Source organism: Urocampus carinirostris, chromosome 3 (assembly GCF_059441175.1).
Source record: "Urocampus carinirostris isolate Australia breed hairy pipefish chromosome 3, RoL_Ucar_1.0, whole genome shotgun sequence".
Classification (NCBI taxonomy): domain Eukaryota; kingdom Metazoa; phylum Chordata; class Actinopteri; order Syngnathiformes; family Syngnathidae; genus Urocampus; species Urocampus carinirostris.
Window position 1 is genome coordinate 53,682,890 of NC_142351.1, and position 27,116 is coordinate 53,710,005.

General features: G+C 39.3%; 1 protein-coding gene across 1 annotated transcript in view; it reads right to left on the reverse strand.

The window, feature by feature from the left end:
• LOC148370130 (prickle-like protein 2) overlaps window positions 1–26,834 on the reverse strand; it is a 66,238-nt gene extending 39,404 nt beyond the window's left edge. The window contains exon 1 of the mRNA XM_088332477.1: window positions 26,706–26,834. The gene's annotated coding sequence lies outside the window, so the exon portion shown is untranslated. The remainder of the gene's footprint in view (window positions 1–26,705) is intronic.
• Between the last annotated feature and the right edge of the window lie 282 nt (window positions 26,835–27,116).

A 27,116-nucleotide genomic window follows, 5' to 3' on the forward strand; every position in this document is an offset into this window, starting at 1 on the left:
AAGTCCCGTAAAGCCACCTGCTTGAAAACAAAAGTAGTGCCCCGTGTGAGGAAGGTGAGCGGTGTATACAGTCTCTTGGCTCCTGTTTCACGAGCAGTAACGAATCCTCTTGTGTGGAGCCATTTACATGTTTTACTTGAGGCTTCTATCAGCATGTGAGTATGTGTGTTTTCGTGGGAGTGTGCGTTTGTAAGAAAGAGGACAGAAGAGAAAGAGTCTGTTGCTATGCATTTTTACACGTCCTCCCACTGGTCCCACAAAACACATCATGGTAGGGAAGAGGACTTGAGCACTACAAATTGAAGCAACAATTTGACATTAAAAAACATTAAGGCTTGAAAAGCACTACATCTTATACCGGTGCCTATATTCAAGGCAAGGAATCCTAAAATGAACTTTTTACTCTTTATTTATGTGACCAAACTTTCAGATTGGTTTCCAATTTTCAGGGAAATAGCTTTGCTGAAAGTGTTGTTATGCAAAAACATGAAAGCTTATACGCAATGTTGCGATACAGAATCCCTTCTCTTGTTTAGAATTTTTCGGGGCTTTTTTGTGTTTGCTCAGTATTTACATATCTGATCCGTGCATACTATAACTGGAGGATGTTGGCGTGTCTCTGTGTAGCAAGTGAGGGGAAAACATTATTCTCAGTTTCTGAAGGTCCTTTTAAAATAAAGCTATGCTATCCAAAAACCTTTTCAGTATGTAAAATATTGACCTGCATCTTTCAGAATGTCGGAGCTGTTTGCACAGGTATGTACTTATTGTTGCATTTACATGCCCCTACTTAGGTTTGGGCTCTGGCGACAGGTTTGCATGTACCTTTATCAATAACATATTATGATCAGTAGTGGTAAATTATTGAAGAAATAATAATCATCTCGGCTTTTTAATTTAGTTGTTACCGTTCTTAGTTTCAAAATAATGCCTGATGTTCAAATAATATATTTGAGATGTTAACTTTTAGCCCAAGAAAAAAAGGATACTGGTCAAAAAGTGGCTTTTCACTTTGCACTTCGGGATGAAATGTGTGAATGAAGCAAAATCTCAAAGAAATGTTTATGGCATCTTACAGGGCAGTCATTTTGCCATATACTGGCACTTCATTCACACTAAATATCACAACTCTTTTTGAAAATCAGTTAACTGTCATGTTGTTCTATTCTACATACGTGCTCCTCTGTAGTTATTTTTCTAAATAAAAATCATTGTGTAAAATCCATCAACCGCTTATCCTCAGTAAGGGTCGCGGGGGTGCTGGAACCCATCCCAGCTATTTTCAGGCAGTGGCCAGGGGACAACCTGAACTGGTTGCCAGCAAGTCTAAGGGCACACAGAGACAGACAACTCACTCGCTTTTTAACACCTAGGGACAATTTGGACCAACCAATTAACTTGACATGCATGTTTTTGGAATGTAAGAGGAAACCGGAGTGCCTGGAGCAAACTCAGGCAAGCACAGGGAAAACATGCAAACTCCGCACTGGAAGGCTGGTAGCTGGATTTGAAACCATGACCTCAGAACTGTGCCTCGGACGCGCTAACCCCCTACCTGCCATTTTGTGTGAAACAAGAAAAATAATACATTTTAATGAAATGCTATCCAGTCAGCAGATAGTTTTGTTCTTTTTTTTAAACAATTAAAAAAAACTATTTACTTATTTTTCCAAAAGTTTTTCCTGAATTATTGCAGCTGGAGTAACGGTCTGGTCAAAAATTAAAGATAAACATTTTCAGACAAAATAAAATAGAGTAAGCAGTGTTATCTCCCACATTTAATTTAACAGAGTAAGAAGAAGCAAATGAATGACTTTACATGGAATAAATGACTAATTAATGTTCAACATTATTTTTTAGTCCATATTTAACCATATATATATATATATATATATATATATATATATATATATATATATATATATATATATATATATTTATATATATATATCTATATATATATACAGTGCATCCGGAAAGTATTCACAGCGCTTCACTTTTTCCACATTTTGTTATGTTACAGCCTCATTCCAAATTGTATTAATTTAATGTCTTATCTCAAAATTCTACACAAAAAACTTCATTATGACAATGTGAATTTTTTTTTTTTAAACTTTTTTTGAATTTATTAAAAATAGAAAACTAAGAAATCACATTTACATAAGTATTCACAGCCTTTGCTTAATACTTTGTTGATCCCCCTTTGGCAGCAAATACAGCCTCAAGTCTTTTTGAATATGATCCCACAGGTTTAGCACACCTATCTTTAGGCGGTTTTGCCCATTCTTCTTTGCAATAAGTCTCAAGCTCAATCAGGTTGGATGGGAGACGTTTGTGCACAGCCATTTTCAGATCTCTCCAGAGATGTTCGATCTGATTCAAGTCTGGACTCTGGCTGGGCCATTCCAGGACATTCACGGAGTGGTTCTGCAGCCAATCTTTTGAGATCTTGGCTGTGTGCTTTGGGTTGTTGTCCTGCTGAAAAATGAACCTTCGCCCCAGCCTGAGGTCAAGAGCGCTCTGGAGCAGGTTTTCATTCAGGATATCTCTATATATTGCTGCATTCATTTTTCCTTCTATCCTGACTAGTCTGCCATTTCCTGCTGCTGAAACATCCCCACAGCATGATGCTGCCACCACCATGCTTCACTGTAGGGATGGTATTGGCCTGGTGATGAGCGGTGCCTGGTTTCCTCCAAACATGGCGCCTGGCATTCACACCAAAGAGTTTAATCTTTGTCTCATCAGACCAGACAATTTTGTTTCTCATGGTCTGAGAGTCATTCAGGTGCTTTTTGGCAAATTCCAGACGGGCTTCCATGTTCCTTTTACTAAGGAGTAGCTTTCGTCTGGCCACTCTACCATACAGGCCTGATTGGTGGATTGCTGCAGAGATGGATGTCCTTCTGGAAGGCTCTCTTCTCTCCACAGAGGAACGCTGGAGCTCTGACAGAGTGACCATCGGGTTCTTGGTCACCTCCCTGACTAAGGCCCTTCTTCCCCGATCGCTCAGTTTAGAAGGCCGGCCAGCTCTAGGAAGAGTCCTGGTGGTTCCAAATATCTTCCATTTACGAATAATGGAGGCCACTGTGCTCATTGGGACCTTCAAAGCAGCAGAAATTTTTCTGTATCCCTCCCCAGATTTGTGCCTCAAGACAATCCTGTCTCGCAGGTCTACAGACAGTTCTTTTGATTTCATGCTTGGTGTTTGTGATCTGACATGCACACTCAACTGTGGGACCTTATAGACAGGTGTGTGCCTTTCCAAATCATGTCCAATCAACAGAATTTACTGCAGGTGGACTCCAATTAAGCTGTAGAAAGATCTCAAGGATGATCAGTGGAAAAAAAGATGCACCTGAGCTCAATTTTGAGCTTTATGGCAAAGGCTGTGAATACTTATGTAAATGTGATTTCTTAGTTTTCTATTTTTAATAAATTCAATAAAAGTTAAAAAAAAAAAACTTTTTCACATTGTCATAATGGAGTATTTTGTGTAGAATTTTGAGATAAGAGATTAAATTAATACAATTTGGAATGAGGCTGTAACATAACAAAATGTGGAAAAAGTGAAGCGCTGTGAATACTTTCCGGCTGTACTGTCTAAATATATATATGTATGAATAAACTCAATGTTAATCTTTCTCAAAACGCATTTGTATTTACATACTTCTCTACTTTTTTATTTGATATTCATGTTTTAGGTCATTATTCATAGGGACCAGCAAGTACCGATACCAGATAATCACAGGTATTTGCGCAAAGATGACCCCTGTTTAAAGGGACAGTGTAAATTATTTTGCTCCTTCAATATTTCAAAAAACATTAATAAAAAAATAACATTATTAGTTTTAACAATTGTCAAAAATGCATTGACCATCATATAAACATGCATTATATAAATACTCAGATCAAGAAATTCGTAATTATTTTTTATACATGAACCCTCCCAAACTTACCAAAAAGGACCTGACATAATTTTTGGCCAACTTGCTTCTATGGTTACCTGAAAACCAAAAACCTCACAAATGTCTGGGATGAAAAGAGTTTGAAAGAAATGGCATGGCATGGTCACTTTGAGTCTCTGTCAATGAGAGTGCCACTGCTTCCTCGTGTAGTGGAGGTGCATTTTCACTTCAATTTAGGAAAGATTACAAAAAAAATCACCTGAGGTCAAAGACCTCCCTTTGACAGAGCGTCATGCTCACCGAGAGGGGCATGAGGGAATGAGGGTGAGGGTGGGTGCTTCACTATTTGAGAACAACTTCGTTACTGCCAGACCAAATATGCCAATAAAAGACAAAATAAATTAAATATAAATGAACCTACTGAATTTTGATCAAGATAATAGAACAATGTAACCTTGAAAAAAAAGAGGAACCTAAGATCAGGTAGTTGCTTGATAGTACAACCAAAAAAGTGCTCACATATTTAATCATGTAGTAGAGTTTATTAAACAAAAATAAAACTTTCTCTTTCACATGGCAAATAAGATATGCTTTGTTTTAGTTCACATCAAGAACCCACAATCAATTCCAACACACCAATCGTTCACTTTTTAAAATTCCAACACACTCTTGGACTTCTGGTCATCTCTCCCTGTCTCTCTTGAATGAATGGAATGAATGAATGGATGCTTGAAAGGATGCTTTGGAATATGGCACATGCTCCCAGGCATAAACTACATTCACCATTTCTTTGTATGTTATATCATTTGTTTATACTTGTTACTTGATGTTGCCTTGTTAGGTGCACTTTAAAAACATGGCACTTTTTGATTGTACAGCCGTATAGTCATGTTTTGTAGTCAGGCACCTTGGACAGCTGCAGGGTGGGCGGCAAGGTTTTTTGGTCCCAAGAGTGAGTGAACTGCTGCGTGTGTGTGGAATGAATGAGACCACAAAGAGAGAGAGGCGTACACGGACATGGGGAATGTAAACAAATCTAATGCAAATGAAAAAAAAATGATAAAAAGAGTTAAAACGGACACTAGACCTTAATATTGTCCCCTGAATTAAAACTGCTTCTTAAATAAAATTATAATCCTGCAAAGTCATACTTATTCTTACAAAATATACCTATAATTGGATTCCGTTTTTTTCCCTGTTACTGTAACGGAGTACGATTACATTTTATTACTAGGGATCGGACGAAAAAAATTGACACGATTACATTACGTGATTTCATTTTAGCCGATTTTTTAAAATCAACATTTCTCCCCAAAATCGTTTTTTGTGACGCCTTATCCAGTAACGCTCACAATTAAAGAACATGTTTTAGGTCCCTGTTTTAAGCACTAAATTTTATATTTAGTTTAGTACTAGGACTGTTACTTTTGTATTATTTTGTAGTATTTCTGCAGTAGGAATATTGTGTTAAATCCATAATAGAAATTTTGTTAAATTTCTGAATTATTTATGAAGTATTTTCAAAGTAGAATTTGGTTTCTTCATTTTCCTCATGTTGAGGTTTTTGAGTTTTCCCTTGCCCTCATGTAGGTTTTAGATCAGGGGATGGTGTAATAGTAGTCTGCAGTTTACAATAATGTTTGGTCTGTGCAGTCCATTGAGACTCCATGTGAATAAGGGCTTTACAAATAAACATGACTTGACTTGACTTGACTAGAATTTAGGTCGTAATTCGGTTTTAGTTTCATTCCATTACTCGCCAAGCCTGACTGTAATATACCGTAAACTAACGATACTTCTGTTTGGAAGATATGCTGAAAAATTTCACAACAGTAATATATTTAGTTGCAACCTGCAATGAAAATGAGCAAAGAGCAATTCTGGATATGATTCATTCTCTCCGCCATTTTGAAACCAGATTATCTTTGAACCAAGCTTTTTTTTTGTCCTCAAGCGTAATCACGTAATGACTCACAACAGTTGTTCTGGCTTGAACAAAACCAAAACAAGACCAACAATCATGGGAAAAAGGACAGCCATGGACACAAAAATGTGAGACCATCTGACATTTATGCCCTGTCGGGTATCCCCCGAAAAGTCAAAACGATTTCAACCTGAGTGTGATGATGAAAGGATGATTGAACGAGTAAGAGCATCATTAGCCAAGGTGGCCATTGTAGCCGAGTAAGCCAATTCTCTGACCTGGAAGCAGTGTCACAGTTTGATGTGACCTGGCAAAGTTCAACCGGGCACGAAGAAGTAGCTCAGGCCACCATTTAGTTAGTGTATGAGTGACAGATGGTTGTCTTTGGCCGAAAGGGTGGGCAAGCTATAGCACGTGGGCCACATATGGTCAGTCAGGCATTTTAAAGGAAATATCCTAGCTTATCTCCTAGCTTAAAGTCAAGATTGATGCCTCCGTCAGCTCACTCTTCAAGTACTAAAAAACTCTTCTTTTTACATATTTTGTAGGTTTGGGTTGCCGTTTGGACTGTATTTGGGAAAGGGTTTTCCTTGCCTTCGCGGTCTTCTGAAGAATTTCTCCGTCGTTTTTTCGTGCCGGAATTATTGCCATTGTTACCACTTTCTGTATTATGTTTCGACTTATTACCGACACTGAAGAAATTACCAATTTTTTGTTAATTTGCACCTAATACCAACTGTTTTTACGGAGGCATACTTCTCTTTTACTCAACAACCACCAAAACAATGACGTCATCTTGAAGCAACAAGATCTCGTTTGCCGAGATCGGCGCGAGACCAAAACAACAATGGCGGATTTGCCTGACGAAAAGTTTGGAGTGCAGTAAATCTTTGTTTAAAAAAAAAAAAAGTAATCGGATAATAATGACAATTTGGTGTCAAAAAGGTTGCGTCCCGGGGATGCATGTTGATTTGACACTATGCGTCCCAAGCAAAAATTGTGCGTCTATGACGCAGGGACGCGGGCAAACGAAAACACTGTGTATATACACTTTTTATCGTAATGTATTGCTGAGGTATTTGATGCAAGACTGCATCAGCAGCCATAAAAATCAAATCAATCCATTTTTTTCCCCTGGCCAAATTTCTTGAAAAACTTCGCCCAACTCTGATCTTGCAAAACAATAATAAAACATGCTGATCTGGTAGTCTAACAATATTAAGAGTACATAGTACTAAGTGGCGGCACGGCGGCTTAGTGAGTAGCGCGCAGTGCCCATTGCCTGAATACAGCTGGGATGGGCTCCGGCACCCCCGCGACCCTAGTGAGGATAAGCGGTGCAGATAATGGATATATACAGTATAATTTATTTTTCTTTTACAGCATCTGAAATAATTTTATTAGTACAATATTTTTCTACAATAGTAATTTAATAGATAATTTACAATAGTATAAAAGGAATGCATAATACATACAAGGAGCAAGCTTTAGAAGATGGATTTTGTTTAGAAAGAGTATAACATTATAGTGCTGAGCAACAACATATAATACCCCACACTCTACAATACAGTATGGGAATTAAGCATGCGTGTGTCATAATCTGCACTCATTTGCAGATAAGAACTAATTTCATTTGGAAAATAAATAAATATATAAAGTCAATTACTAGACAAGGGATTTTGCTGAAAGAAAAGAGGGATAGTGAGACAACGATTACATGAGCCGAGGTGTGAAGCTGATACAAGGATAACAATCCAAGTGAAGGGACAAAAAGGTCCAGGAGGGGAAAGTTTTCCTTCATGACCGAACTGCAAATTTGAATGCAGTCATCTTTTAAGCTTTTGCATACAAGCTTTGACAGGTTATAATTACAATCCTTACCTGTACAATCCTTACCCTCAGTTTAAAACAAAATAAAAGTCAAATACAATGGCTCTCTATATTCTTAGAATGTTTGGAAAATGCAGCATGACACAATTAAAAAAAAAGGATACACTAAAGCAGTTCCCAAGTGGATTTAATTTTGAAAGAGCAGCAAAGCGACGGCTGGGCAAATGGGAACTGGAATTTCTACAGTGCAGACGAGTGCTTGGGTCATTAGAGTGATGGAGGCCTTGCTTTGGTCATTTTTTTCACAGCTCCCAACAGGAACAGAGTGCAATCATCAAGAGGGTGCACATAATCAAAGTAAGACTGGGACGTGCTGGAGGTCATGAAAAAGCACTACAACCGACCAAAAGACTTGATTTTGATTCTAGGTCAATTTGATTTCATTTGGAAAACTCTTAATTAGGAGTGGGCGGATTGATCCAAATTTCGATATTAAACATGTAATGGGATCGGATCGATACTATTGTCATGGATCGATACTTCACCCCTCCACCAATTCCCTCAAAGCGCTGCCAGTATATATATATATATGTATAACGTATCCCATTGCTTTCTTGCACAGCGCCCTCGGCAACCCTCTAAGTGTATGCTTGACTGTGTGCCTGACAGGGACACCTTTAGCAACTCTCCCTACATAGCCTGACAGTATGTCCCTCCTGCCAGGCAGAAGAGAGGGCTAATCTATTTGCCTACCCCCACTAGAAGCTAAAAACGACAGATACAAACAGGAAGTGCATCCCAGGGTGGACTTAAAAAAACAGACAAGGACAATGTCAGCGGAAATTTCTTAAGTAATGTAGTCTGCTACTGTGGCAACACCACAAATTCAAATAAACCCATGGAAAAAAATCACCCTGCAGAGAGCAACAAGCAGAAATCAAACATTCAAACAGGCTACTGGTCCTGAACAGAAACCCGTAGATCTGTTGTCACTACCACCAATTTTGGCTAACCTGCATTGGCTCCAAGTTAGCCTTAGATGTGATTTCAAGGTTCTCTTAGTATTATACAAAATCATACATGGACTTGCTCCCTCTTATCTTTCAGATCTGATTTGCCCCTATGTCCCGGTCCGAAGCCTACGATCTGAGAGTGCCGGTCTTCTGGTGATCCCAAGAGCAAAGAAGTGTTCTGCTGGTTCGAGAGCGTTCTCCATCCGGGCACCGGTGCTGTGGAATGCTCTTCCCCCTGAGATCCGATCTGCAACCTCAGTGGAAATGTTTAAATCTAAGCTTAAAACTCACTTCTACTCCATAGCATATGAATAACCTACTCTTCTCGTCGGCTAAAATATAGTCTGTGTAATATAGTGTAATAATCTGTGAAGCCCTTTGAGACTCTTCGTGATTTAGGGCTATACAAATAGAAATGACTTGACTTGACTTGACTACGGCAACAGAGCCCATGAGAGACAATTATTAGTAATACTGACTTTATTTTTTTTTAAATGCGCAATAGATGGCATTTTAGTTCTCTAGTTGGCATTTTGATACAGTATTTGTATTTTTGTTACATTGCTGCTCGTTTGGTCTGAATCTCTTTATAATTATACTGTTTTGCATATTCTTCCTGTGCCTGTGTGGGTTTCCTCCGGGCACTACAATTTTCTCCTACATCCCAGAAAATAGGTGACTCAAAATTGTCCCTAGGTTAGGGTTGAGTGAGTGTGTGAATGATTGTATGTCTCCGTGTCTCCTGTGACTGTCCGACAACCAGTAGAGGGTGTCCCCTGCCCAATGACAGGAGGATGGGTTCAAGCACTCCCGCAAACCTAAAGAGGATAATTGGTGCAGGAAATGGATGGATAGATTTTACTGTTAAAGTTTGCAATGTAGTTACTTGATAAAGTGTCTAAAATCATTGCGCTGTGTTCATCGTAGTTGTAAACTAACTCAAGAAGGGCGGGTTCAGTTATTTTATGATCATGATAATTCTAAGCAAAAAGTATCAATACTACCATGTATTTATTCGGATCAGAACCAAAACAATCCCTACTACTGATGCGAATAACCACAGATATGTTTAAATATAAAGCTTTATGGGTTTAAATCATCAGAGTCTGTTTAAAATATTAAATTTAGTCATTATTGTCCTAGAGCTCGTGTCAAACCCATGGCCCACGGGCCAAATCTGGCCCTCCACATAATCTTAAGCGAAAAGCGACTTTAAGTTTTGAATATGTCCACTGGATGTCGCCAAACCCAGGTGCCACTAGCAAAACACCTACTGTATCTGTATTTGCTGACTACGATTTATCAAGCAGAGAACATTCAGGATACCAATACCATGGTTACTTCACTTAAAATTAATGTCACAGACAGCTGTTTAAGGTAATACAGGGGTGTATTTGCAGAAGTTTAAAGAAGCTTTACCTTATATCTATAATATAAGTGAATTTCACATATTCAGGTAAACATTTTCATTTAAAAATAAAAAGCAGAAAGCTCCTTTCAGGAGATGTTCCAGGCATGTCCCACCCGCAGGAGGCCCCAGAAACGACCCAGGACATGCTGTAAAGACTAAGTCTCTAGGCTGGTTTGACTCGGGATCCTGCCAGATCAGCCATACAAAGTAACTGGTTATGGGGAGGTCTGGGTTCCTTGCTGAGGCTGCTTTCCCTCGACCTGACCCAGGATGGAAGGATGGACTTTTAAATAATTAAAAGAGCTACACAGAATTTAGAACTGTTTTACTGGCTGACGCCATCTCCTGGCTTGAGTAATAATTGCACCCTTAAACCGCTTGTTTACGATGCACGTGCAAGTACATGCCTTTTTTAGACGCACACAAAAAATCTCTTCTTTTTCATCTTTCTTGGGGTTTGGGTTGGCGTTTGGACTCAACTTGCAGCAGACCTTTTATTACCTTTAAAAAATAAAAACGAACAACAATGAGTATGACGTCACTCTCCACCATTACCTCCATGCCCCATTCTTCTTACCTAATGTGTTCTGCCCTGAACAACTTTGTTAAAGGTAAAATAAAAGCAGACAGCAAAGTGGAAAATAAAGCATAAGGGTTATTTTAACTCAGTTGGACATTATAAACACATACTTATTAGAAAAAAACATTACATTTAACTTTCAACTATTTTAGGACACCTCAATCGACCCACCCTACCTTTAAACCAATAAGTGTTTGTATGCTATTCGTGTCACAATCTAGTTTGCATGTGTTTCCCCAAGTTAAGTAAACTGTCGTCGAAATTAACTCAGTTGTCGTTGTTGTTTTTAACAACTGATCTACACTACAAGAGAGTAAAGGAAGGAAAAATGAAAATATATTTAAAAAAATACCTCAACAATCTTTTTATGGCTTGGTAAGACACACTTTTTATGCCATTAATTCATTGCCATTAATGTGCCGCTTTTGTCCCCAGTATCCCTAAGTTAGTCACGTCTCTGCAAAACTGAAATAGAAAATGTCTCTTGGCAAAAATCAACTAGAACTCTGTTTTAAGGAGCTTAATGGTGTCACAGTGAACAGACCTTCTGGCAACAAACGAGCCTCCATTCCACACTTTATCCTATTAGATGCAAAGTTATGGCTACAGGCAGACTTTGTAAGGTCACAGTGACTTTGTAAATTCAGGTTTTACGAGTGAAAGAAAGATGGATGGATAGGAAAGCAAAGAAAAATTGCCTTCGGCCCCAAAACAGAATACCAGAACACTTGATAGGCTTAAGGCCAGGTTCTCGACTATAATCGGCAAGACAAAACCTCACAGAATTGAAAGAAAAAACTAACCACGGATTATTATTGTAAAGCTTAGAACGTAATTGCAACTGTATTTGATGACATTGTTAATGAAAGTCATCTTGAGGAATACAAATCTTGAGTAGGGAAACTAACTCATCATTTTTGAGTATTCATATTTCTACAAAAGCCTCTCGAATAGACAATTTAATTATTTAAGCTAATGCTCTTCATTATCTCCACTTGTACATCTGACAATAGATATTTAGATTTTTTTTTTAAAGCAGATGAGTTTCATAATCCTTTTTAGGCAAACAGCAAGTCTAACAGCCTCACATTACAAAGCCCCACCTAAAGTTATACACACACACACACATATATATATATATATATATATATATATATATATATATATATATATGCACCCCCGCGACCCTACTGAGGATAAGCAGTGCAGCTGATGAGATGAGATGATATATATATATTATATATATATATATATATATATATATATAATGTATATATCATATAGAACAATGTGTTGGAATTTAAATAAATTTTTTGTAGCAATGGCATATCGTTATAGTGGAAAGTGACTTTTTCCTTCTAAATCTATCCATATCTGTTATTTGTATAAGATTTGCGATTTCAGTCTTGCTTTCCAATGGGAGGGGCCAAATGGGTGAGGCGTGTAGAGAGCCGGGTAGCAGACAAAGGAGGTGTTCTTCGTGCACCAATTCCCGGCTGCATAAACTGTCTTTTGGGACATAGAATGTCACCTCTTTGGACAGTACCTCTAGACCGGCAAACTAGGGTGGTACCCCTTTTCTAGAAAAGGGACCGGAGAGTGTGTCACGACTACTCGTAAGGTCTATTCGGGGGTTTAAAAGAAGAGGGTCCGTCTGGAAGTTTAACCTTGGATCCAAAGGAAAAGTGTGGTTTTCGTCCGGGCCATCGAACAGTGGAACAGTTTTACGCGCTCTGCAGGGTCCTCGAGGGTGCATGGGAGTTTTCCCATCTGGTCTACATGTGTTTTGCTGACTTGGAGAAGGCATTTGACTGTGTTGCGCTGGGAGCCCTGTGGGGGGTGCTCCGGGAGCATGGGGTACCACACCATCTTATCAGGGCTGTACAGTCCCTGTATGCCCGGTGCCAGAGTTTGATCCACATTGCCGGCAGTAAGTCGGATTTGTTTCCAGTGGGAGTTCGACTCAGCCAAGGCTGCCCTTAGTCTCAGATTCTGGTCATAACTTCTATGGAAAGGGAAGTGGTCTGATTTGGAATCCTCAGCATTTCATCTCTACTTTTTGCAGATAATGTGGTGCTGATGGCTTCCTCAAGCTGTGATCTTCAGCTCCCACTGGAGCGGTTTGCAGCCGAGTGTGAAGTCGGACGGGATGAAGATGAGCACCTCCAAGTCTGACACCATGGTTCTCAGCCGGTGGCAACAAACAGTGGCATGCTCTTTCCGGGATGAGATCCTGCCCCTAAGGCTGCTGCCCCCGCGACCCGACCCCCGATAAACTGGAGAAAATGAATTGATGGCGGTATTTCAGTCTCGGTATCAGTCTGACAAGATGTTGCATCAAACATTCCTTTTAAAAATGATGCTGGCTCATAAAATGTGTTTTATACACTTCACAGCTTTTTCACTGATGCAAAGATCAAATAAAATATCTCAAATTCTAGTCTAACAGTTTAAAAAACGGTTTTGGTTTCTGATTATGCTTCATAGCACAATGCCATGACAGTTGCCATAAATGACGAGTGGAAAAAATGCAATAGGAGAGGAAAGCCACTAAAGAGCACTGTTGGTGTAATTTTAAGCAGACTTGTTGTGAAACATGGCAACAATGTCAATCATTTACATGCACTTCAACCAAAATTCAAGCCCTTTTCAATCTTTGAAAACACAACATTAAAATTCAAGCATTTTCAAGTATTTCAAGCACCCCTTAAAAACTTTGGAGGATTGTGCTAAAAATAATAGTCTTCAAATGCCTGACTAAAATAAACCCCCTCACTGGGAGGCATCAGAAGAATAGGAGTTAAAACTGTGGCAAGATGTTTGCAGTGTGATTCAGCAATAATTATGAATCATCAAGGTGATGGATTTGATAAAAGCTGTAGCAGGAGCAGGTGAACAATGTCCATTTTTGCCTGTGTCTTTTACAACGGTGTAAAATTGAACAAAGACATCTTAATGAAGTGATACATTAAAAATAATTTGTTGAGTGACGGAGCTGAGGGTAAAACTAGGTTTTATTTTGACATCTTTTTTTGTGACGCCATTGTGTGTGGGTGTGATTACTGGTTCTTTAGCTGCGAGCTTTTTCCAATGGCTTTTGAATGAGTCGCCTGCCTACTCATCTAAAAGGTATCCCAGCGATGATGTCACTAGCTTAAAGAGAGTGAGTCTGTGACCTAGGGGCAATGCGCGCCACCCAAGATTGCCACAATTCCATTAAGCATTGTGACCAAGCGGCCGTATGATTTCAGTATTTAAGTGCTGCCGTTGGGCTGGTGGAGCCAAGATCAATCCACATGCAGTCCAACTTTCTTTGCTCTCCCTCGACTCCCCCAAGGATGCAAATTGTAATTTATTTTTTAGGGCGGGGGGCCGCCTCCTTCTCGCGCGCATAAACTGAACATTGATCCAGTCAGCATTTTAGCAACTCGGTGGAAAATGCTGATACACGCATTGCAACAAAAGGCAACTAATACTGCGTCCAATCGCATTAAAAGGTAAACCGTTTTTGCCATTAGTTTCAATTTTGGCTCCATTTTGTCTGTCTAGCCTTGGGAAAAATGCAGCAAATAAAGCATTTCTACTGTCACTAAGGTCAAACAATGTGAGAGAAGCGGAGCAGATGGCTCAAAGGGCCGATCCAGATGGGCAGAGTGGATCGGAGTGGAGAGGTTGCTGCACAAATGTCATACAGGCAAAGGACTTTTCAAAGTACCTGCATGGGAAAGAAGCGGGTTCAAGTTCTTGGAAAATACAAATATAGCATCCTCGCTAAATAAGCTACTAACTCAACTCTATGAAAACGGATGGTCCGTCCCTCAAAGGTTTTCACCACGATGACTGTGGTGGCTTTGTGACATGCAGCACTGGAAAGATGGATCAATTATTGCTTGGATGACCCATATGTTTTATTCTGTCATTAATGGCATGCAACTCTTGGTCAGAAGAAACAAAATATTAACAAAATTAATTTCAATATACCTCCGGTTTTATGTTTTTCCTTGCATTCATGTACGTTTCAGATCAGGGGATTTTGTAATAGTGGTCGGTGCAGAGCCATCCGCGAAAATGGCAGCTTTTATGCACCATATTTCAAACATACATCTTAGGAAACTCCTTTTTGTTTTAAGTTTTTGTATTGAATGTATTCACTGATCCATTCACCTTTTTGACTGAAAGAGTCATGAAAGCAAAATGTTTGGAATAGTTTTCCATGAGAGTATCATATATTTCAAGACCAAATTCAACTAAACCTCCGACCCTGCTCTCTATACAAACCTGATTCTTCAGTCAATTATATTTCCCTGTGTGATGCTTGATGAATTAATAATATTTATGAAATAATGATGTATGAGACTGTTCCCCATACCAATTAATAGCCCACTTTTGCCCCCTCCCACAGTCTCACAAGATCTCTGATGTTTATCTTTATCCTCAGAGTATCAACAGTGAATTCTGGTTTTAAAACAAGTTGCTGAGTAAAAAAGTGATTAGATACTCGTGATTGTTTCCTTCTATTCTGCTTTGTTGGACGTTTCTTCTTTTAATCCTTACGTTTTGCCACATTATATCCGTTTACAAATTAACAGACTCGTAAAAATGATGATTCCCAATATGGTAGTTAGCACTCCCCCTTTCGATTGACAACTTTACATGGTGAGGGTCTGTTCAAGCTGTTTTATTCACACACGAAGTGCAAACTTATATCAAACCTGCGTATTCCTCGACACATATACACCCGTCTCACTCTCACATTTACTGCTCGGGGGCCCCTGGCGGCCGTTAGAAAAAATTGCATTGATTAACCGCATCATTGCATAAGCCGCTGGGTTGCCAACTAGGGAAAACAGTCGTGGCGTATAGTCCGAATTCTACGGTACTACCATAAAACCTCGGTATAACATGCACCCAAACTTTATAGGTTTTTTTTTTAAGTAAAAAATGGGACAGATAAAAAAATACACAAATAAACACAGTACGAGCAAAAAATAAGGCAATTTTTATTTTCTAAGAGGCCCGGTACCAGATTGCGGCCAGGTGTTTGCCATCCGCTTTAAGACACTGTAATCGCAAAAGAATTGAAAACATATCTTCTTTGTGTTCTCTGGATGTAGAAGTTGGGTCAAAAATGACCCCATGGGTTGTTATTCTTTAAAATCTTAGAAAATTAAAAAAAGGTGTAATATTGTCATATTCCAGGTATTCTTCATAAAACATGTTTAAGACATGATGTCATTAGTACTTTTGTTTTCCCCTGAATATCTTATAATAATATAAATTAGAAATAGATAAAGATTATGATATAGATCAAAACATATTTACCTGTGTACATGGGCGTAACCAACCCCAAAATCAAACTAAGCACTCCCCAAATAATTATAAAACTCTCGTTTCCTTAGTAAACGAAAGGATAGGTCTATAAACAATGAAAAACACTGGGTAATATATTAGTAAAACAAAACAAAATGATGATTTGGGCGGCAGTAGCTCAGGAGGTAGAGCGATCGTTTTAAGATTAAGGGATCCCAGATCGAATCCCGGCTTGTCCGTGTTACATGCCGAAGTGTCCTTGGGTAAGACACTGAACCCCCAATACCCCCAATAAGCAGGTTAGCGCCTTACATGGCTGCACAGATCACGGCCGCTATTGGGAAATGTGAAGCACAATGTAAAGCGCTTTGGGAAGTCATTGACTTGAAAAGCGCTATATAAATGCAGATCATTTCATTTCATTTCATTTCACAAAACAAAATTGTGAACATCGCAGCGTTGAAAATACAGTACTCCACCATCTTGAAATGGTTTAGTCCATTGGATTCCTAGCATCACTCTCGCTCCTCCTTCTCTTGGCTTGTGTCAATTGTGGCCTAACGGCGAAGTCTGCGGAGGCTCTGGTGTATTGCGTGTTAATTTTACTACTACAGAAAAGAAGAGCAGTGGTAGGCTAGACCAACTTAAAATGTGGGTGGGGGGAATTCAACAGATGGTAAAACTCAACTCATCTGTTGCGCCGAATGTGGCAAAATAGCGGACTAGAGAATGAATGCATAAGTAAGGTTAGATAGTGACATATATATGTTCTAATTATTTTTCTCACTTAGCCAGCCCCACATCAACCTTGACATGAGCCGGCCCTCGGGTAATCTCCCGTTCTTCCCGATTAGCCACTTCGGCATTGCTCATGAGCCATACATTTTTGACCCCTGCACTATTCATTCTTAATTAGTTAATCAAAGGACTTTCAAGAAATTTCAAATAGATGCATGTCAGGTTAACTGGCTGCTTTAAATTGTCCCTAGGCGTGAATGAGCAATTAAATTGTAGGTGAGGGTTGGAGTGAGTGTGTGAATAATTGTATGTCTCTGTGTGCTCCGCAATTGGCAAACAAACACTTCAGAGTGTCCCCTGCTCACTGCCCGAAGATAGCTGAGATGGGCTCCAGCACCCTTGCGACCCTACTGAGGAAAAGCGTTGCAGAAAATGGATAGATAGAGGGATTGACATTCAAGAAACAATTTTCATGGGGGAGTACTATTGTTGTTGTGTAGATGCCAAAACAATAGAGTGGCCCCAGGGCCGCCCACACACCCCCATACACACAGACGCCTCCAGTGTAAGAGCGCTCGAGTGTCATGTCACACTTTTGCCAATCTGCAACGCTTTGAAAACGCGACATCTTTGTCATCATGCGTGGTGAGTTTGTCTCCGATATGACAGAGTGCGCTCTTTGTTCCGACACCTTCGTCGGTTGCGGGTCTGCAGTCTCAGGCTGCGTCATCGCTCAACACTGCAGGATGGAAAAAAATCTCTGCAGCCAGCTCACATTTTTCCCCTTATAAACATGGCACACTCAAATCGAAGAGAAAAGAATGCATTAAATAATTATTTTTACCTCTTTTGGAAATAATGGACTAAAATGCACCTGGTTTGGTGTTCCGTTCACATAAAAGCCGTACATGGATAATTCAATTAAAAAGATAATTGACCTTAAATAAAAGCGCTTGTGTGGAGAACAGGTTGCTGGCCAATTATAATTTGCTCGCAGAGACCAAATAGCCATTTTATTTTAATCTGGACCGGCAAACTGAGCTCTCGGGTCCTGCTCAGATAGGCAGCAATGGAAACAACTAATTTTCTTCCGACACCTCAAAATATAAGTGACTTTCAAGTGATTACCTGCAGCTGTCACCATGGCAACAATAGCAAGCCCTAACATGCCAAAATACGGATTAAACGGTGACGATGTGAAAAAAAGGAGAGCAACCCCAGCTACCATTTATCATTAAAGGTGGAGCGGGAATATTTCATTGAGTTTGTCACCCTTTCATACTTCCATTTCCTCTGGCTTCTATTGGAGAAAGGTCATGTAATATCTATTATTAAATGTCCAGACCGCAGGAGTGTGCATTATTAATAAATGTTGTGTCGACTCTAAACACACAGACACGAAAATAAATCTGAGCACTCGCTTTCCATCTAAAAAAGGAGGGATGCATGATGCTCTCCTGTACTGATAGCCAGTAATGTATGTGATACTAAAATAAAAAACAAAAAACAAACAAACAGAATCTTTTAGTTTGTTATTTTTATTTTTAATTACTAATTATATGTATGTCATTATGTTATTGAGTTATTATTTTTCTTTTTTTCAAGCAGAAGTATAGAAATGCATACTTGTGACCATACTCTAAAAACGACCCACTAGTTTGAATTGTTCAAAACAAAATGACCCAGGCTGTTTAGTATTTCATGAATTAGTTTGTTTCTTTTCAGAATTCTCTTTTACAAAAAAGAAAAACTATTGTGCTGTGGGGTTTGTTTCTGCCAAAAAACATTGGGTCAAATCAACCAAAGTATTGAGTTGGTCCATTTTTAACCCAACTCCTTTTAAAGTACAGTTATCGATCCCATTTTTGCTCTCAAACTATGAAGGACATATAGTGCCTTGCGTGTAAATAAATGAATAAATAAATACCTAAAAACATATGACGTATAAATAAATGAACACATAAATATACCACATAATACCTATATGAAGTAAATGCAATGTATTTGTATGTTGATGCTTTTGGTGACCTACTATGTGATTTAATAATTTAAGTATTTATTCTGAATTGTAGAACATTATGTCAAGTATTTTGTTGTTTAATTTGTCACAACAAAATCTTAATTCAAATGAAGGGGGGCAGGGACATCAAACTAGCTGAGTTTTTCACCTATTGGTTATTTGACGAGTGCACCAATAAACTGTAACGCCTTTCTTCCTGCAGCTAGCAGGCAGCCAATTCATTTATCAACGATCAACCAATAGGTGAAAAGTTTAGGCAACTGAGCCACCTCATCATTTAAATAACATTTTGTTGAGACAAAATACACAACAGTGATGTAGATGCAGCTTACAGGCGTGGGGTTTGAGAGCAAATAAACATAATAAGTTGAATGTTTTTGAACTGAGATGTTTGCGTAGTATGTGTAGAGTGACACGACTGCATAGGTTAAGGAATGAAGAAGTCAGGAGAAGAACTGGTGTGGTGAGAGAACTTGCTAAAAGGGTTGATGAAAATATTCTGAGGAGTTTTGGACACATGGAAAGAATGAATGAAGGCCATTAGACTAAGAGAGTAAGTAGTGCAGAAGTAGGGGGAAAAAGAGAGGAAGGCCTAAAAGTGGTTGGTTGGATGGCTGGGGTGAAACGTGCTCTGGATGTGACGTCAGTTAATTGAATGGATGCAATAGTGTATTCCTTGGATTTATGTGCATGGCGAAGGATTGTTAAGAATGACTGATATCGATTCATCTCAAACTGGCTAACCTGGGCTGTTTGGGCCAGTGTTGGGGGGGCTAGGTGTGATCTAACCATATGATGTGGAGGGGGTAAACCAGTGTAGGCTGTCAGGCGTCTTTTCTGATAAAGGGTTACATGGCAAAGCAACTCACCCTTGGTTGTGCTGTGGGCTTAATGTTCCGTGTCAAATTGGCAAGAACGAATTGGAATAAATGTTTGGTAAATGCGGGTGTGTGTATACAGTATGCCCGCACATTCTCAGCGCACAAGAAAATCTATCCAGCGCAATGTTCCCTCTAAGCTGCGTGTGTGCGCAATTGCACACTGCCCAGAGCTTTTCCGCACACAAAAAAATCTAGCCAGCTCACAAAAATCAGGGCTCGAAATTGCTAATTAAGAGGCGAATTAAGTCAAGGTTACAGTGCATGAAGGTAATACTTGGGTTTCGCTGACGCTGAGTTATAAATGCAGTATTTTGAAGTTAATGTCGGAGTAGAACGAAGTTGAGTAAAGTTAGTAGAATTTTTCGAGAACGAGCTTCTTCAGCTCGGCTCACTTAAATGAGCCGGCTGTTTCGGGTCCCAAACGGCTCTTCAGGTTGTTTTTGCTTCTTCCATCCCTATATGACCAAATATTATGTAAAATTATGCACAAAATGACTTAAAGGAAGGGGGAAATAGAACAAAAAAGAAAAAAATACCAAAATGAAAAAGTAGGGAAAAGCTGAGAAAAAAAGAAACAAAAGGAAGATAAAAAAGAAGGAACAATTCAGAAAAAAGCCAGAAGAAAAGAAAGAAACAAAGGAAGAAAAGTAAATAGAGAACAAAAAGAAAAATGTAACACCTAGGAAAAAATAAACAAAATGAGATTTTTTTAAAGGAATTAAAAAAATAGAAAAAACAAGGGAAAAAGAAGAAAAAGTTTGTTGCATTCAAATAATTTCCAATTATACCAAGTCAATCTTGTTGCCAAAATTGTATTTCCACTAAAAATGTGATTAAATACAGTTGTGTATTTTGCAACCGACTAAATAAGCCCCCCAAAATGTTAGTATTTTGCGACAAAAGATACCAGGAAAAAAAAAGAGATGGAAATCTTGTGAAAGAATTTATGTGAAAACAAATGACATTTGTAAGCCATACAACCTTTGCAATAATACATTAGTCAATTAATTCAAAAGTGAAAAAAATGTTTGCATTGTAACTTGATGTCAAGTTTTGGACATGTTTGATAATGGATTAGTTGCGACACTTGGGATTGCTGTTGCTCACTGGTGTTTCAAGCGTTGCTCACCGACTTTGTGTGAACGCTCAGACCCGTGGAAAATTAGAGGGCACCTTGCTTATAAGGCACATATTTCGCGGTATTTATTTATTTCTACATATGGCAGGATTGGTCTTCCATATTGAACCAATGACTGAGAATAATTGTTTACCATTATCTGTCCAACTAAGATGGGTCAATGAATATTGTGCAAGCCTAAAGACACATCAGGCGATTGTGTCAGCACCTCTATTAAAACACTGATTCAGCATTGCAAAAAAAAAAAGGAAATACCCCACTGAGCTTGCCTGAGACACGTCAAAATATGCAAAGTATTAACAATCGGATCCCGCCAAATACAACGCACGTCCTTCGAGAAAGGTGGCAAACAGCCTTTGTTGTGTTGACACAAAAGCCAAAGATTTGAGGAGGCCGCCCGAGCTTTCAGCAACGCGGGCACCATAAAAGCAGCTCGCTTTTGCGAAGGCGCTTTGAAAGCGCCGTATGGGGCACGGCAGCGAGAGCTCGGAGACGCCCGCCCACCCTTACTGAATCAGCCGTTTCTGTGGTGACCGGAGCGCTGATGCGGCGGAGGAGGGAGGGGGTGTAGTGATGTGATCGCTTGCAGTGAAGAGACAAACATTCCGAATCTGGTGGGAGCAACGTGAGGGCGAGGATGGATGGATGCTTGATACAAAAAACAAAGAAAAACAGAAAACAATTTACAGGGTCAGTGTGTAGCTGCGACAGAGTCCCCCATTTGGACAAAAACCTTTGATGGGTTGAGTCCGCAAACACAGTCAGCAAAAAACTGGGGGCAATAGTCAGTACCTGTTTTTTTAATTTGATTAACCCATCCCACTTGGATAGCTGAACTCCCCCCCCCCAAACATTTTTTCAGTGGTGATCCTAATTTGTAGTATTCAGTGTTTGGAATGATGCCGTTATGTAAAAGCGTTATGTTTTCATTACCGGAGTAATCTATATAATCATTTTTTCTGCTGTTGCAACGCCGTTATTGTTACTCACGGTCAGACGCGGTGCGTTACTTTGAATGAAACGGTTTGCCGCTCTCCATGTTTACGTTCGCATCTTTTCGGATCATGTCGCCTTTCAAAATAGCGACGACCGTATAGTTAGATAGCAGTTACGATTGTGGTATTTCCCAATGTGCCGAAAAAAAAAGGCGAATTAGAGCTGATTTGAGCACCCCAACTCGCGTCGACTCCTGGAAGTGGAAGCCGGCTACCCACTGATCAGGGGCACCTTAGAGACGCTATTTTTCTCTTGTGTTTGCGCAAAATGCATTTTTTTCAGGGTTTGTGTGCTGTTGACTGTTGAATTTGTTGAGTATAAAAAAGGTTAAAATTGGTTTGTATTTCATTTTTTTCTTTGCGTTTTAATTTGTTTCCTGTGTTTTTCAGTGATTTTGCCCTTTTTAGGTAATTCATAATAATACACAATCAATGGTAATATAAGTATAAAACAACCAAAACAAGCTGAAGAGCTATTTAGGAGCCTAAAGAGACTCATTTCAGTGAGCCAAGCTGAAAATGCCGGTTCTCTAAAAATAATTCCCATCTCTACAACGGACCTTTCGAGTTAGATTTATTAGATTAACTCACTTTGTTGTTTACTGCTGATTATAATTGTATTATATTGTTTACTTTTTATATTTGTTGCACTTGAAGTGTAGGATAACTCTGTTGCTGGTGAGGTTCAACAAATATGATATGGTTCTATAACACAGCAACTTGTCTGTTCTGTATTTAACCGACCCCAATACTGCACAGAAAATGTCAACTATTTATTTTTAAAGTAACGGTAATACTTACTTTTCATGGCAACTGGTTACTATTCCTATAGAGTAACTCAGTTACTAACTCAAGTAATTTTCGGAAGAAGTAGTGAGAAACTATTACTATTTACTTTGAAAGTAACATGCCCGTAACATGCCCAACGCTCGCACTATTTTAATTCTAGCGAGGACCGATTACCAATTATTATATACTACTTAATGAAACCCGATTTGTGTGTGAGTGTGCTTGTGTGTGACTTATAGGCTCCAAAACAGCTGAACCGATTCTCGAGAAAGCTTACAAGGTTGAACTATGCCTTCGCGAGTGTCTTTAGCTAGCTTCCCTGTCAAGGGATCCCCTATTAATATCTACAAAATTGATAAACATCTGCTTTCATGTGGTCTGCTTTTGTGTGGTCTCAAACGCCCTCTGGTGGACAAATTAAGTACTGTAGAACCCGCCAACTGACCCCTCCAAGCAGCCAAATCTAATCTTCTATTGAGACATTTTTCTTGTAAAAAAAAATTGGAGCAGATTGTAGGAAAGGGGACAAGTTATGTTGACATTTTCCAGAAAAAAAGAAATGTCTCATTGGGACATTATGTATTTGTTGACCACTAGATGTCACTGTGTTGTGTTCTGCAGGGAAAACGAGTGCTACAAAGCCCAGGAAAATAATACAACCTGCAGAGACTAGAAGTGACCAACCATGCCATTTTTCTTCAGATTTTTTTTGACAAACTATTCTTTTCGTATTTCAGGTACCGCTGGCAACAAGAGGGGGGGATAACTACATAAACTCCCTTTAGATGAAGCTCATATTATATAAAGAAAATAGACTTCTCGACCTATTTAGAAAATGCACATTTATATTTTAGTCGATGCATTTTTTCTTATGATTTAAATACATATTTTTGGGAAAGGTGCCAGATAAGTTGTAGTTTTCATTGAAGGATATTTATGATTTTCCAAAGGTTATTTTTATAAATTTGAAAAAAAGAAATTAGAAAATTATTTTAAAATCAAATCTATCCATCCATTATCTGTACCGCTTATCCTCAGTAGGGTCGCGGGGGTGCTGGGGCCCACCCTAGCTATCCTTGGGCAGTGGGCAGGGGACACAGAGACGGACAACTCACTCACTCACACTAGGGACAATTTGGACCGGCCAATTAATCTGACATGCAAGTTTTTGGAATGTGGGAGGAAACCAGAGTGCCCAGTGGAAACCCACGCAAACACGGGAAGAACATGCAAACTCCACACAGGAAGGTTCGATCATTGAGATAATAGTTTGGACCTTAATGTGTCAACAAATATGTTAATAACAAAAATTATTGTTGAAGCAAAGCAAATTGCTCCTTTTGGAACACTGTTCCTAAAATAATTGTCCTTTTTATTAAGACCCCCCCCCAAATTTATTTTAAATAAAACAAAAAATGGTCATAACAACACTCTAGATTGCTTTATATTCTGTTAAAGCACACCCAGGAGTGTGGACTGAACGATACTATGAATTTTTGTGTGGATTTCGTCAGTGTAATGTTTAATGCCGCTTCATCACAAAGACACTCCTTTTTTTATTCATTGAAAACCTTACAAAGGAATAATGGTGAAATACTTCAAGGAAGACAGTGTATTATTTAGCGCCTTCTAGTGGTAAAAAACACTTCTTAAAAAAAACACTGATTTCATTAATGTGCAAAAATACCCGAGCTATCATATAATTTTCCATCCATCCATCCATTATCTGTACCGCTTATCCTCAGAAGGGTGCTGGAGCCCATCCCAGCCATCTTCGGGCAGTGGGCAGGGGACACCCTGAACTGGTTGCCAGCCAGTCGCAGGGCACATATAATTGTCCATTTAAAAAAATATATGGAGGTCAAAAAAAGTGGCTATGTGTTTGAGCTTAACTTGACAAAAGGAATCTCATCACTTTTACCATCTTAATGCTAAACTAAAAAATAGAAACATGACAAGCGGGGATGAACTACGTCACTCTACACATACCTGTCAACCTGTACGTTTTTGCCGTACAAAGTTTATTATGCATTTTAAGACGTGTACGACGTACAAGAAAATCTGTACGGAAAAACGCAAATTTGTCAATTATGGGTACCATCCGGTATTACACTGACTATCACGAAACGGCAAATCAATCAAGTCAAACGAGTTCGCCGCGGTAGCCTCTATCTCGGTATTGGGTTTTTTTCCGTTGCAAACGAAGCGAGCGGTTCGATGCTACTGTGCGCATGCGTCTACCGCCTCGGATTTCATGTGGTAGTTATGCAGTGAAAGGAAGTCCGTCTCTTTTTAGAGAACCGGCCTTTTCGGCTCAACGGCTCAACACATTAAAGAGAGCCGGCTCTCAAACGGCTCACTTGCTTTGATGGTTTGCTTTGATATTACAAATTATTATGCAGTTAAGAAAAAAAGAAAGTTTAAAAGGAGAAAATGAAAAAATACATGTTTGTGGTTATCCCTTTAATCAGTATATTACCAACAATAATTTAATGCAGAAAATAAATTAATAATTTGAATAAGATAATGTATTATTATAATTGCATGTATTTTTCCTTCTACAGTGAACGTCCAAGCTACTTAATTTTTGAACATTTTTTATAATAAACCTCATTTTGTCACAACAAAATGTTAATTAAACATCTATATATGATATAAAGAAACACAAGTACAATATAACATGTTAAAATACATAAATAAACACGTTTGAAAAAAAATATGGTGTAAGATTATTTGTATTTTGTAAGGGGAAAAAACAACATTTTGTAAGGGTATGGAGCCGTGGAGGTTGACAGGTATGCTCTGTAACACTTCCCCATTCCTGCTACCAAATGTGATAAAAGATAAAAGCAGATGGGTTGAAGATAAAAATAAGGCATCAAGGCTCTTTGAACTCAGTTGGATATTGTGAACACATACTTAGGAGAATATATTAATTGTCAATTGTTTCAAGGACATCTCAAATGGACGCCTCTCACCCATAAAAATCTCGATAGGTTGTCAATTTGTCTCAAAATTATCTACCAACGCTTGATAGTACAAAGAGCAGCAACGTTAAAGCACTTAACTTAAATAAATACTATTAAATCACTTACTTGTAAATCAAGTCCATTTGCAAAACAATCATGTTCACTTTTGTATCCCACCATTTGGGTGGGTCTTAATCTTAGGTAACCAAAACATGCCAGTGGATAATTCCACGTCAACCATTGACAAAACCACAAGAGGGTGTTAGAACTACAAACGAACAAACCTACCCGGCCCTCTCAACGAGGATATTCATGAGAAATGTGTTTTTCATATAAAATAAGCTGTCCCTCAAGTTTGAAATGGACGCACTCCTACAGGTTTCTCCCAGGACCACCACACTGAAGCGCTACCATTACACACCAGTTGGCATCCCATGATGCAACAGAACAAGAACCAGGGATTCTAACATGGATGATTTCACTGCCAGGATGCCGGATAAGGTGATCTTTGGAATGCACAACTTTAAACCCTCTGCGCAAAACAGAGAAGAAGAAAAACAAAAACAAATTTGCACCACGTGGGCTGTTCTCCCTCTCTTTCTTAAGACACCAAGCCAACATTTTAGTCAGCTTCTGACGCAGATTAAGCAATCATGTTCTACACAGATTGCCTCCTTTCACCGCAGCAGCAAACAAAAATGAGAAAAAGCTCGCACTAATCTGAATCAAAACAGGCAAATCTCAAATGTAAACTCCCCGGCTGTTTTGCGCAACGACTGAGTCCACACGCTGAGCGTTCACAAACGTTTTTGCCTAAAGCGCAGCGTCCAAACCAGCAGTATTTTGTGCCCCCATCTCTTTTTTTTTTCGGGGGGGATTTTAAAACAGGGACGAGATAACTGTGGCACAGCCGCTGCTGGAATCTTTCCCCACTCCACCCACTCGCTCCTTTTAGGGACGCGTGGATTAAAGTAGGGGAAAAGGGGATATCAGCCGCTTTTCTCACAAGTCCCCTTTCTCGTGCATGTCGATCGAAAGATAAACAACAATAACATCAGGAGAAATGTCCGCTGCTCATTTCGCAATAGACGCACCTGTTTCATCCGGGAAACTTTGAGCGACACAGGACAATGAATGAGGAGCGGGAATGTTGGAAGCGTAAAAGTGATGTTGCAGACGGGATGCGGATGGAGACTTACCTGTTAGTGCGGCAGCTCCTTCGAACCAAATGGGCTTTTTGCGTGGTTTACGGTTCGCTCCCCCTTTCCAGTGTGGGAGACGTAGAGGTGCTCCTTTCGCTCTGGGGGCTGCAAGCTGTCATCTCTCCCTCTATTTCTCTCTCTCTCTCTCTCTCTCTCTCTCTCTCTCTCTCTCTCTCTCTCTCTCTCTCTCTCTCTCTCTCTCTCTCTCTCTCTCTCTCTCTCTCTCTCTGTCTTTCTCTCTCTTTCTTTCTTTTCTCTCTCTCTCTCTTTTTCACTTTCTTTCTTTCTGTCTTTTCTCTTTATTATCTCTCTCTCCCTCGTGCTCTCACTCTTGTACTCTCTCTCACACGCTTTCGTTCGTACTCATCACTCCATCATCTCGCTCAAGGGCCTTCTCTCTGTTGGTCA